Here is a 12,776-nt window from a genome sequence, read left to right on the forward strand (position 1 = left end):
TATCATGAAGGTGGATATTGATCCAACCATTTCAAAAGTAATGACCAGGCTGATGGAAACAGGCTAAGCCTGTACACTTTTATAAATGCCAACAGACGATCTCTTATTTCGTTTGACATGGTGGGGTCTTTTTGTGTCATTAAAAATGTATAAACGAGAAATGGCGGCATTAATCCTTTATGCGCAAATATTGATTTAATAACGATCAAATCTTAGTTAACTTGGAGTCACGTGATGATATGTTGTGTGGTCCTCCCTCTACGACTTGGGAACCCATGTAGTTTATTAGGCTACAGATGAAATAAGTTATGAACTTCACAGGGTGGTGAAACTGCATGTGATGAGCTTGATGCTCCTTTCCAATACATTTTGAGGGTCTTATTCTGGTGACATGATGATTGATGCTTGGTTGCCATTTGACAAATAAAACAATATCTCTCTCATCCATAATAATCTCAACATGTAGGTAGCCTACCAGCACTGTATATGTGAGCTGCAGGCTACAGTGCACGGGACAAGAGCACGTTTTCTATTTTACACAAGTTTTTAAAACCATCAGTGGAGTTGAAAATGTGATGGAAACCAATTTAACTTGTATTTTTCATTCGGTACATGGGAATTTAACAGCAAACGTTATTTTTCTTGTGCACTACGTCATAACGCAAAGCCTTTTATCCACAATAAGTCTGTTTGATGCAAACATTTCTGATGGGAAAATGTGTATATTGTTTCATGCAGATTTGAGAATATTCACATGGAAATCTGGCACAAATTGCATGGAAACTTAGCAACGAAGGTGGATATTGATCCAACACCTGCTACTTATTCAAACCAGCCCACTGGGCACAGACGTCAGCTCAACATCTAGTTTCTATTTACATTTCTTTGATTCGTCAACTAAAGTGAATTCAACATTAAATCAACACAAAATGTCACCTGTCATTGGATTTAGGTTGCCAGTTCGTGAAAAATTAAAAATACCTGATGTTCATGGCTTTTTACAAATCCAATCAGTTTCCCACATTAATCAAACATCATCACATGGATTTGTTTTGTTGAAATGACATGGAAACAAAGTTTATTCAACCAGTGGGAGGCTTGTAAATGACCCCAGGAAAATAAAACAAAGAACTCTTCATTGAGACAATGATAAACAGCAATCTGTGGGAGAGTTGTGGTGGATATTATAAAATAAGGATCTGCTGGTGTCCAAGTCAAACCAAGATTCTTTATTTCTGAGCTCAGAGAGAATAACAGTTACACAGCACAGTGTAGACAGTCTGAATTCCTGAAGCATTGGGTGATGAGCACATATCTTTATAGTTTCCTGTTCCTGGGAGGGACTTTATTCATACAAGGACACAGGTGCAGCTGGTTTGCAACGCAGGATGATACTCCCAGGAACAGGAGATTATAATAGGACAGTTTCACAAGGTTAGTCTGTGGTGGTTAATTTCTGTATTACCAAATGAGGAGAGACAAAGTTCACACACCAATCAGAGTTATACTTAAAAACTTCACACACCAATCAGAGTTATACTTAAACTACATCTTTAATAATAAGATCTTTGCAATGACTTTCAACAATTCACTATGTCTAATGAACCGTTGAGAGTGGCAACACAATGGCTACTGAGATCTTTTATAGCAAAGATCCACCCCCTAGTCGACATAAACCACAGATATTAGGAACAGTTTACAAAGTGAGACTTTATAATGAGAAAGGAGTATCCTGTAGCCAGATAGCATTCGCTATAATTTATCATTCAGTTTGGTCCCTAAGACGAGGTTCTAATCTCTTTCCTGGTACTTCATTGCACAAAAACACCAACTCATCCAATGGCATAACTCAATTGTCAACTCTAGATACTCCCATCTCAAGTAAAACCCCTTCTTGACCCCACTCCTGGACAAACTCACTGAGGGGAGTGAGCCTCTAGGTCATACACTATCCCAGGATAAGTGCAACATCAGAGAAGACATACAATGGTTCCCGACACTGCCATACACCTCCCCCCAATGCCAAAGGAGAGAGTGACTTGCGCACAGACATTGTGGAAACCAGTAATTGGTTCCCCATTAATCACACCATCCCTTCACATAGTTTAACAGATACATTCACATATGAAGACAATGTTCCCTCCTGTCCTCTTCCCTTCCTGATATTCTGCATAGCACCAGGGATATGTGAAAGACAAGCCTGACCTCTCCCCTCTCTGGGCCCCAGGTGACTGAGCCCCAGCTTAGGGAAGAAGTGCAACTGCCAACACCAGAGTCCGAAGGGATACATTCTAATAACAAGTATATCACATCAGCATATTATGCAGATAAGACATCTTAATTATCTATGTTACCCAACTAATTCTGATTCATCCACCACAAGTCACATACTCAGATATGTGGACACATACAATTTACATTTTGCATTACAGAGTCTGTGAACATTTTCATTTCATTAAATCATCAGTGGGCCAACATTGCAAATGTAAACAACGGAACAAATGCATCACATCCAAATATCACTTGATTATCTGCAGTGCTGGAGGAATGACACACAGATAAACACAAACACAGAGTTTAAAAAAGGACCATTTAAAACAGAAAGAATCTGACCTACTCTATATTCAAACTCCATATTCAATTCATGTTTTCTAATAAAAACATACAAATATATGTTTTAGTATACTTTGTACAATTCAAGTTCATATGGTAAAAACAGGTAATCATTATCAGTCAACAATATAAGACAGCAAGTCCCCTGTGTGTATTCTCTCATGCCATTTCAGCTCCCCCAGCTGGTTGAAACACTTTCCACATTGGGAGCAATGGCAAGGCTTCTCCCCTGTGTGTATTCTCTCGTGACGTTTCAGCTCCCCTGACCGGCTGAAAAACTTTCCACACTGGGAGCAGTGGTAATGGTTCTCACCTGTGTGTATTCTCGTGTTCTTTCAGGTTCCCTAACTGGTTAAAACACTTTCCACACTGGGAGCAGCGGTAAGGCTTCTCCCCTGTGTGTATTCTCATGTTGTTTCAGGTTCCCTAACTTGTTAAAACACTTTCCACACTGGGAGCAGTGTTAAGGCTTCTCCCGTGTATGTATTCTCTCATGCCGTTTCAGATCCGCAGGCCGGCTGAAACCCTTTCCACACTGGGAGCAGTGGTAAGGCTTCTCCCCTGTGTGGCTTTTCTCATGTTGTTTCAGGTTCCCTAACTTGTTAAAACACTTTCCACACTGGGAGCAACGGTAGGGCTTCTCCCCTGTGTGGCTTCTCTCGTGCCGTTTCAGGTTCCCTAACTGGTTAAAACACTTTCCACACTGGGAGCAGTGGTAAGGCTTCTCCCCTGTGTGTATTCTCTCATGTTGTTTCAGGTTCCCTAACTTGTTAAAACACTTTCCACACTGGGAGCAGTTGTAAGGCTTCTCCCCTGTGTGTATTCTCTCATGCCGTTTCAGCTTCGCAGGCCGGTTAAAACACTTTCCACACTGGGAGCAGTTGTAAGGCTTCTCCCCTGTGTGTATTCTCTCATGGTTTTTCAGGTTCCCTAATTTGGTAAAACTCTTTCCGCACTGGGAGCAGTGGTAAGGCTTCTCCCCTGTGTGTATTCTCTCATGCTGTTTCAGCTTCGCAGGCCGGTTAAAACACTTTCCACACTGGGAGCAGTTGTAAGGCTTCTCCCCTGTGTGTATACTCTCATGGTTTTTCAGGTTCCCTAAATTGATAAAACTCTTTCCGCACTGGGAGCAGAGGAAAGGCTTCTCCCCTGTGTGTATTCTCTCATGCCGTTTCAGCTTCGCAGGCCGGTTAAAACACTTTCCACACTGGGAGCAGTGGCAAGGCTTCTCCCCTGTGTGGATTCTCTCATGTTTTTTCAGGTGTGCTATAAATTTAAAACACTTTCCACACTGGGGGCAGTGGTAAGGCTTCTCCCCTGTGTGGATTCTCTCATGGTTTTTCAGGTGTGCTATACATTTAAAACCCTTTCCACACTGGGGGCAGTGGTAAGGCTTCTCCCCCGTGTATTTTCCTTCATGCCGTTTTAGCTTCGCCGCCTCGCTGAAACCCTTTCCACATTGGGAGCAGTGGTAAGGCTTCTCCCGTGTGGTTATTCTCTCATGTTGTTTCAGGTACCATAACCGGTTACAACCCTTTATACAGTGGGAGCACTGGTGTCGTCTTGCTGGTTTGGACGTCCCTGGCTCTGGTTCCTCTGAGTCTGGTCTTTCTCCTGCCAAAGACAGTGTTTTAAAAAAAAAATTGAGACCTGAATGAAACCTCCACATGATAAAACAACCTTGCTACGAGGGTAAATCCTGAATCAGATCTCTCAATAACCTGAGGCCATTTAACAATCTTTGTGTGATTAAAAAAAAAATGTTGTAGAGCATCCTGGTAATTACTGATATGTTTACATTACTTATTTTATTCATCCTGTTTTACAAGTCAGAACACAAAAAACTAGACAGTTCTATGACACGAACATCGCTGGATTCCTATCAGCAGGTGGTTCTAAATACACTGCTCAAAAAAATAAAGGGAACACTTAAACAACACAATGTAACTCCAAGTCAATCACACTTCTGTGAAATCAAACTGTCCACTTAGGAAGCAACACTGATTGACAATACATTTCACATGCTGTTGTGCAAATGGAATAGACAAAAGGAGGAAATTATAGGCAATTAGCAAGACACCCCCAAAAAAGGAGTGATTCTGCAGGTGGTGACCACAGACCACTTCTCAGTTCCTATGCTTCCTGGCTGATGTTTTGGTCACTTTTGAATGCTGGCGGTGCTCTCACTCTAGTAGAAGCATGAGACGGAGTCTACAACCCACACAAGTAGCTCAGGTAGTGCAGTTCATCCAGGATGGCACATCAATGCGAGCTGTGGCAAAAAGGTTTGCTGTGTCTGTCAGCGTAGTGTCCAGAGCATGGAGGCGCTACCAGGAGACAGGCCATTACATCAGGAGACGTGGAGGAGGCTGTAGGAGGGCAACAACCCAGCAGCAGGACCGCTACCTCCGCCTTTGTGCAAGGAGGTGCACTGCCAGAGCCCTGCAAAATGACCTCCAGCAGGCCACAAACATCACAAATGGTCCTTTTGTTTGATTAGTTCCGTCGTTATATCTCCAAAATGTCCATTTATTTGGAACACCGGTTTCAACTCGCCCAACATGACTACAAAATATCTAATAAGTTACCTGTAAACGCTGTCCAAACATTTCAAACAACTTTCCTAATCACACTTCAGGTATTTTAAAAGGTAAATAATCGCTAAAATTTAAGATGGGATAAATTGTGTTCAATACCGGATAAAAACAACGTGAAGCATGTGACCTGGAGCGCGCATCAAAACATTAGAGAGCACCAGGCTGGACCCTCGTTCTGAATAGCCGTACTTCTTCATTTCTCTTAAGAAAAAAATCAACCAATTTCTAAAGACTGTTGACATCTACTGGAAGCAATAGGAACTGCAACCAAGTGCCACAGAAAAGTGCCACACAAAACCAATTGAAAACAGAGTCAACTCAACAAAACAAACATCCTCCTGGATGGTTTGTCCTTGGGGTTTCACCTGCAAAATAAGTTCTGTTATACTCACAGACATCATTTTAACAGTTTTAGAAACGTTAGAGTGTGTTCTATCCACATCTACCAATTATATGCATATCCTAGCTTCTGGGCCTGAGTAGTAGGCAGTTTACTTTGGGTACGCTTTCAACCAGGATGTGAAAATACTGCCCCCTATCCCAAACAGGTTTTAAGGAAAGGAATTCCACACCTTAACTTCTAAAAAGGCACACATGTTAATTGAAATGCATTACAGGTGACTACCTCATGATGCTACAGTCCTCCTGTAAGACTCCATGCTACAGCTCTCCTTTAATACTCCATGTGTCATCATTAGATGCTACAGTCCTCCTTTAAGACTCCATAATGTTTAATTATTAGATGCTACAGTCCTCCATCATGTTTCATCATTAGATGCTACAGTCCTCCTGTAAGACTCCATAATGTTTATCATTAGATGCTACAGGCCTCCTTTAAGACTCCATTATGTCTCATCATTAGATGCTACAGTCCTCTAAGACTCCATAATGTTTCATCATTAGATGCTACAGTCCTCCTTTAAGACTCCATAATGTTTCATCATTAGATGCTCCAGTCCTCCTTTAAGACTCCATAATGTTTCATCATTAGATGCTACAGTCCTCCTTTATGACTCCATCATGTTTAGAATGTGTCTGGAAGCGCTACTCTATCTATTGTACTCTTATCCTTTCGGTTGTAATAATATTTAATAATAATGTTATACTAAGTAATAACTAACTTTAATAACTAGGGTTAATACCTGCCAGGCGCACCAACAAAATCTTTCTTTAACCCCCTCTAACAATACCGCTACAGAATTAGCATAGTAGGCCATGTAACTGAAGGTAATCTGAAATATTTAGGACTAACTTATTCCTTGCCACCCATTCAGAAACTAACTGCAGCTCTATGTTAAGTGTTGCAGTCATTTCAGTTGCCGTGGTAGCTGACGTGTACAGTGTTGAGTCGTCCGCATATAGACACACTGGCTTTACTCAAATGTCGTTGGCATGTCGTTGGTAAAGATTGAAACAAGCAGGTGCCAAACAGCTGCCCTGTAGAATTCCTGATTCTAGTGATTTTGTTGTACAGGCTTCCATTAAAGAACACTCTCTGTGTTCTGTTAGACAGGTAGCTCTGGGGCGGCAGGTAGCCTAGTGGTTAGAGCGTTAGGCCAGTAACCAAAAGGTTGCTGGATCGAATCCCCGAGCCAGTAACCGAAAGATTGTTGGATTCCCGAGCTGACAAGGTAAAACTCTGTTGTTCTGCCCCTGAACAAGGCTGTTCACTGTTCCTAGGCCGTCATTGAAAATAAGAATTTGTTCTTAACTGACTTGCCTAGTTAAATAAAGGTTACATTTTTAAATATATTATTAAAAAAATGTATCCACAATATAGCAGGGGGTGTAAGGCCATACGTCTTTTTCAGCAGCAGACTACGATCGATAATGTCAAAAGCCGCACTGAAGTCTAACAAAACAGCCCCAACAATATTTCTATCATCATCATCAACTTCTCTCAGCCAATCAGTCATTTTTAAGTGCTGTGCTTATTGAATGTCCTTCCCTATAAGCTGAAAGTCTCAATTTGTTTACTGTAAAATAGCATTGTATCTGGCCAAACTATTTTTTCCCAAAAATGTAAGGGTTGGTAATAGGCTGATTACTGGCCTAAATAGCCGACCAAAGGGAGCTTTACTATTCTTGGGTAGTGGAATGTCTTTAGCTTCCCTCCAGGCCTGAGGGCACACACTTTCTAGTAGGCTTAAATTAAAGACAAGGCAAATAGGAGTGGCAATATCGGCCGCTATTGTCCTCAATTTTCCATCCACGTTGTCAGACGCCGGTGACATGTCATTGTTGATTTTTTTGCCCAAAATTTAATTGAAGATGCTCCATTTTTTTACTATCATTCTTCATGTCATTTATCTGTTTTATAGTGTAGTTTCTTCTTCTTTTTTTTTGTCACATGATTTCTCAATTTGCAATACGTTTGCCAATCAGTTATACAGCCAGACCTATTTGCCATCGCTTTAGCCTCTTAATCATACCATTTTTTTTAACTCCTCATCAATCCACGTGGATTTAACAGTGATTACAGTAATATTCTTAATGGGTACATGCTTATTAGTAACTGGGATAAGCAATTTCTTAAATGTGTCAAGGGCAGCGTCTGGTTGCTAATCATTACACACCACGGACCAAAAAATATTATTTACATCAACAACATAGGAATCACTACAAAACTTATTGTATGAACTATTTTACACAATATTAGGCCCAGCCTTTGGAACTGTGGTTTTCCTAGACATGGCTACTATATTGTGATCACTACATCTGATGGATCTGGAAACTGCTTTAAAACACATTTCTGCAACATTAGTAAAGATATGATCAAAACATGGTTGACTGATAACCTGAACCAGGTTGTAGGCACTGGTTACAGTTTGAAGCTTTCTCTTGAGTGGGCAGCCTGATCACAGCTTTCCTCCAGTATTAGTTCATTAATTAACAGTGTCTGGAGTTTAGTTTGCCTGTTCTACAGTCTTGTAAAGATAGGGGGGTTGACTGGGACAGGCAATGTAACATCTATAATGTTTTTAGGAAAAGTTTTTGTAAAACAAGCATCTTACATTGGATCATCTTTTAACTTTCTCTCTAAAGCTAACTTTCATCAAGGTTTTATATGGTCTATTGGTTTCTCTCTTTTCATTGGCAGAATCCTTTTTCAGTGTTATGATATTCATAACATCCATATCCACCAGTCTATCTTCCTGTCAACTAACATAACTCTGCTGGTTGTCCTGGTAACAGATACCAGTCTATCTTCCTGTCAACTAACATAACTCTGCTGGTTGTCCTGGTAACAGATACCAGTGGGCAGATCTATTGTATTTGTTCAAACTAAACTGCAGCACTTACTTTGATGTGTCAAATCTGATCCTTTCTTCTCTTCTCCTCCTCTCACAGTTCCACTCAGCCCCGTTGTTGTCCTGCAGTCCACCAGCAGCACAGACAACCTCTTCATACCCAGCAGTACTGCGCTACCGGGAGAGGCATGACACGGGGACTCCGGGAGGGAGGAAGGGCTAGCGTTGTCCTGGTAACCATAAAGAGGGGACACAGACACATATCATTATGGATGCTGATGTCATTGTTGTCATGAAGTGCTTTACAGAAACCCAGCCCAGACCCCGATAGAGCAAACTGTATGCTAGACCAGACCAAGCTGTACCATCTGGTGTTCTGATCTGGAGAGATTCTCTGACTTGTCAGCATCAGGATGTTGTTGAGGCTCCCCAAAGGATCCACGATAGTCACGTCTCTCTCCTGTGTGAACGAGAACAGCAAACAGACGTAAACGTATGACCATCTATTACAATCAAGAGGCATGAATATGTTTAAAATGGTCCTTTTCATCATGATTTTGTCAAATATTGTTTGTGTTGCAAATGTATAGGGTCAATTCCAATTCTCTCCACTGGGATTCTCTGCCTCTAAGCCTATTACAGGTGCTGAGTCACTGGCTTACTGGTGCTCTTTCATGCCGTCCCTAGGAGGGGTGCGTCACTTGAGTGGGTTGAGTCACTGACGTGATCTTCCTGTCTGGGTTGGCGCTCCCCCTTGGGTTGTGCCGTGGCGGAGATCTTTGTGGGCTATACTCGGCCTTGTCTCAGGATGGTAAGTTGGTGGTTGAAGATATCCCTCTAGTGGTGTGGGGGCTGTGCCTTGGCAATGTGGGTGGGGTTATATCCTTCCTGTTTGGCCCTGTCCGGGGGTATCATCGGATGGGGCCACAGTGTCTCCTGACCCCTCCTGTCTCAGCCTCCAGTATTTATGCTGCATTAGCTTATGTGTCGGGGGGCTAGGGTCAGTTTGTTATATCTGGAGTACTTCTGTCTTATCCGGTGTCCTGTGTGAATTTAAGTATGCTCTCTCTAATTCTCTCTTTCTCTCTCGGAAGACCATGCCTCAGGACGACCTGACATGATGACTCCTTGCTGTCCCCAGTCCACCTGGCCGTGCTGCTGCTCCAGTTTCAACTGTTCTGCCTGCGGCTATGGAACCCTGACCTGTTCACCGGACGTGCTACCTGTCCCAGACCTGCTGTTTTCAACTCTCTAGAGACCGCAGGAGCGGTAGAGATACTCTTAATGATCGGCTATGAAAAGCAAACTGACATTTACTCCCGAGGTGCTGCACCCTCGACAACTACTGTGGTCATTTATGAACATTTGAACATCTTGGCCATGTTCTGTTATAATCTCCACCCGGCACAGCCAGAAGAGGACTGGCCACCCCTCACAGCTTGGTTCCTCTCTAGGTTTCATCCTAGGTTTTGGCCTTTCTAGGGAGTTTTTCCTAGCCACCGTGCTTCTACACCTGCATTGCTTGCTGTTTGGGGTTTTAGGCTGGGTTTCTGTACAGCACTTTGAGATATCAGCTGATGTACAAAGGGCTATATAAATACATTTGATTTGATTTAGAATGCCCAGTTAAAACAATACATTAAATCAAGAACTTCACAGTGCCCCTGTTTTTAAGACAGTACTCACTGTTTCTAATCCGATCTTCAGCCTCCTTTTTCACTCCCAAAACGTCTTCCTCCTCTTTTATTGAGATAGCCTCCTCTTCCTCTTTTACTCTAAAAGGTTCTTCCTCTTCTTTCACTACATTCTCTTCTTTCAATGTTATGGCATCTTCATCCTTTTTGATTCTGAAAGCTTCTACCTCCTCCTCTTCCACTTTGACAACCTCTTTCCCATCTTCCCCTTTCACTGTAATATCATCCTCTTCTTCTTTCAATGTGATAGCTTCCTCTTCCTCCTTTTTCAAGCTGAAAGCTTCTTCCTCTCCTTTCATCAGAGCTTCTTTCTCTCCTTTCATCAGAGCTTCTTTCTCCGTCGAGCTTAGTGAACTCATGCTCCGGTCGATTAGCCTAGTGCATTATCAATTTACCACATTTGCTAATTTAACAAGCAAATTACGTTTAAATGAACTAGTACATAACTAAACAGAATTATATCCAAAATACTAAGAGTAAAATACACAAGATTGGTCTAAAGCGGTTTAATGTTCGCTAGCAAACCACCACGTTGGTTGAATCAGAAGCCTTTTGTCGCTGTTGAAGAAGCCTCCAGTTCCGTCCACTAGAATATACGTCACGCAAGCAGCTTCACCTGAAAGACTCAAATCGCCATCTGCTGACTGGAGTGGGTAACGCAGATTGGAAAAATATTAATTACAATGCTTATTCTTGCAAGCAATGTCATGAGAGCTAATAAGAAATAAAAAAACAGATGTTATGTTTTCTCTTACTTCTTACAGCCAATACTTTACTCCAGGGCTGACCTGCCCATTAGGCAGGATTAGGTGACAGATTGAAGAGTTTTCATTTTTATGTCATAGTTATTCTGAACCCACTGCCTGCAAGTCGTCTAAATTAGCCTAAGTGATTTGTATTTTCCTTCAACTTTCTGAAGAGGAAAATCCCAGAAATGCCCCTGTCTGAGTGCATTTGTCTACCATTATGTTTAGCTGTTGGGCGATTATGCTAATGACAACCATCTTCTGGTTGATGGAAAAGCTTTCCCAAAAACCTTGTCAATTAAATGTTAACTACAAAGTAGTCTATGCCTACCTGGCAGAATGATATCATGATTATTTGCATCAATCCAGTTGTGATTTGTTCAGCAGACTCTGCAATCACATGTGTGCTACAGAGACACCACCAATCAAGCAAGGCTCTTGCTGGTGCCACTAACATTAAAGGGTATCTACACACAAAAATGAACATTTCTTAGATTTTTCTCAGACTTCAAAAGTGGTCTCCTGATGTGGTTTAAGTATTGTTGTGGACTTAGAACATCCAATGTTGTTGTTTTTCTATTAACAGTGTGATTTAGAGAGAAAAACAGAAAAACAGAGACAAATCAGAAACCTGGAAAAACTAAACGGAGAAAATGGAACTAGGTAAAAAAAAGAAAAGAAAACGGATTTCATACAGATGTTATATATAGATAGAGATGTTATAGGGCCCTAAATATTCTATATATTTTCTCTCATTACTGGATTATCTAGGGATAGTGTAGAGTAACAGCTGTATCCTGAAGTGACCTTTAACCTCCCTGCTCCTCAATACTTCTTCCACTGGATCAAAGCTTCAGCCAAGTAGGATACATGATAGTGGCAACACATGGAGTAGGGTTTGATATAGTCATGGTAGGATACATGATAGTGGCAACACATGGAGTTGGGTTGGATAGTCATGGTAGGATACATGATAGTGGTAACACATGGAGTTGGGTTGGATAGTCATGGTAGGATACATGATAGTGGCAACACATGGAGTTGGGTTGGATATAGTCATGGTAGGATACATGATAGTGGCAACACATGGAGCTGGGTTGGATATAGTCATGGTAGGATACATGATAGTGGCAACACATGGAGTTGGGTTGGATAGTCATGGTAGGATACATGATAGTGGCAACACATGTAGTTGGGTTGGATATAGTCATGGTAGGATACATTGAGCGGCAAGATGTTCTTTACCATTCGGCCATCAGATTTGCCACCAATGCTCCTTATAGGACACCTCACTGCACTCTATACTCCTCTGTAAACTGGTTATCTCTGTATACCAGTCGCAAGGCCCACTGGTTTAATGCTTATTTATAAAACCCTCTTAGGCCTCATTTACCCCTATCTAAGATATCTATTGCAGCCCTCATCCTCCACATACAACACCCATTCTGCCAGTCACATTCTGTTAAAGGTCCCCAAAGCACACACATCCCTGGGTCGCTCCTCTTTTCAGTTCGCTGCAGCTAGCGACGGGAACAAGCTGCAAGAAACACTCAAACTGGACAGTTTTATCTCCATCTCTTCATTCAAGGACTCAATCATGGACACTCTTACTGACAGTTGTGGCTGCTTCGTGTGATGTATTGCTGTCTCTACCTTCTTGCCTTTGTGCTCTTGTCTGTGCCAAATAATGTTTGTACCATGTTGTGCTGCTACCATGTTGTGTTGGTGTCATGTGGTGTTGGTACCATGTGGTGTTGGTACCATGTTGTGTTGGTACCATGTTGTGTTGCAACCATGTTGTGTTGCTGCCATGCTGTTGTCATGTGGTGTTGCTACCATGTTGTTGTTATGTGGTGTTGCAACCATGTTGTTGTC

The 12,776-nt window shown here is 41.9% G+C and overlaps 1 pseudogene; it reads right to left on the reverse strand.

Moving 5' to 3' along the window:
* Positions 1-1,214: 1,214 nt before the first annotated feature.
* On the reverse strand, positions 1,215-10,726 carry LOC129846211 (zinc finger protein 501-like; annotated as a pseudogene).
* Positions 10,727-12,776: the final 2,050 nt, after the last annotated feature.

This window comes from Salvelinus fontinalis, unplaced genomic scaffold (genome assembly GCF_029448725.1).
Source record: "Salvelinus fontinalis isolate EN_2023a unplaced genomic scaffold, ASM2944872v1 scaffold_0479, whole genome shotgun sequence".
Taxonomy (NCBI): Eukaryota; Metazoa; Chordata; class Actinopteri; order Salmoniformes; family Salmonidae; genus Salvelinus; species Salvelinus fontinalis.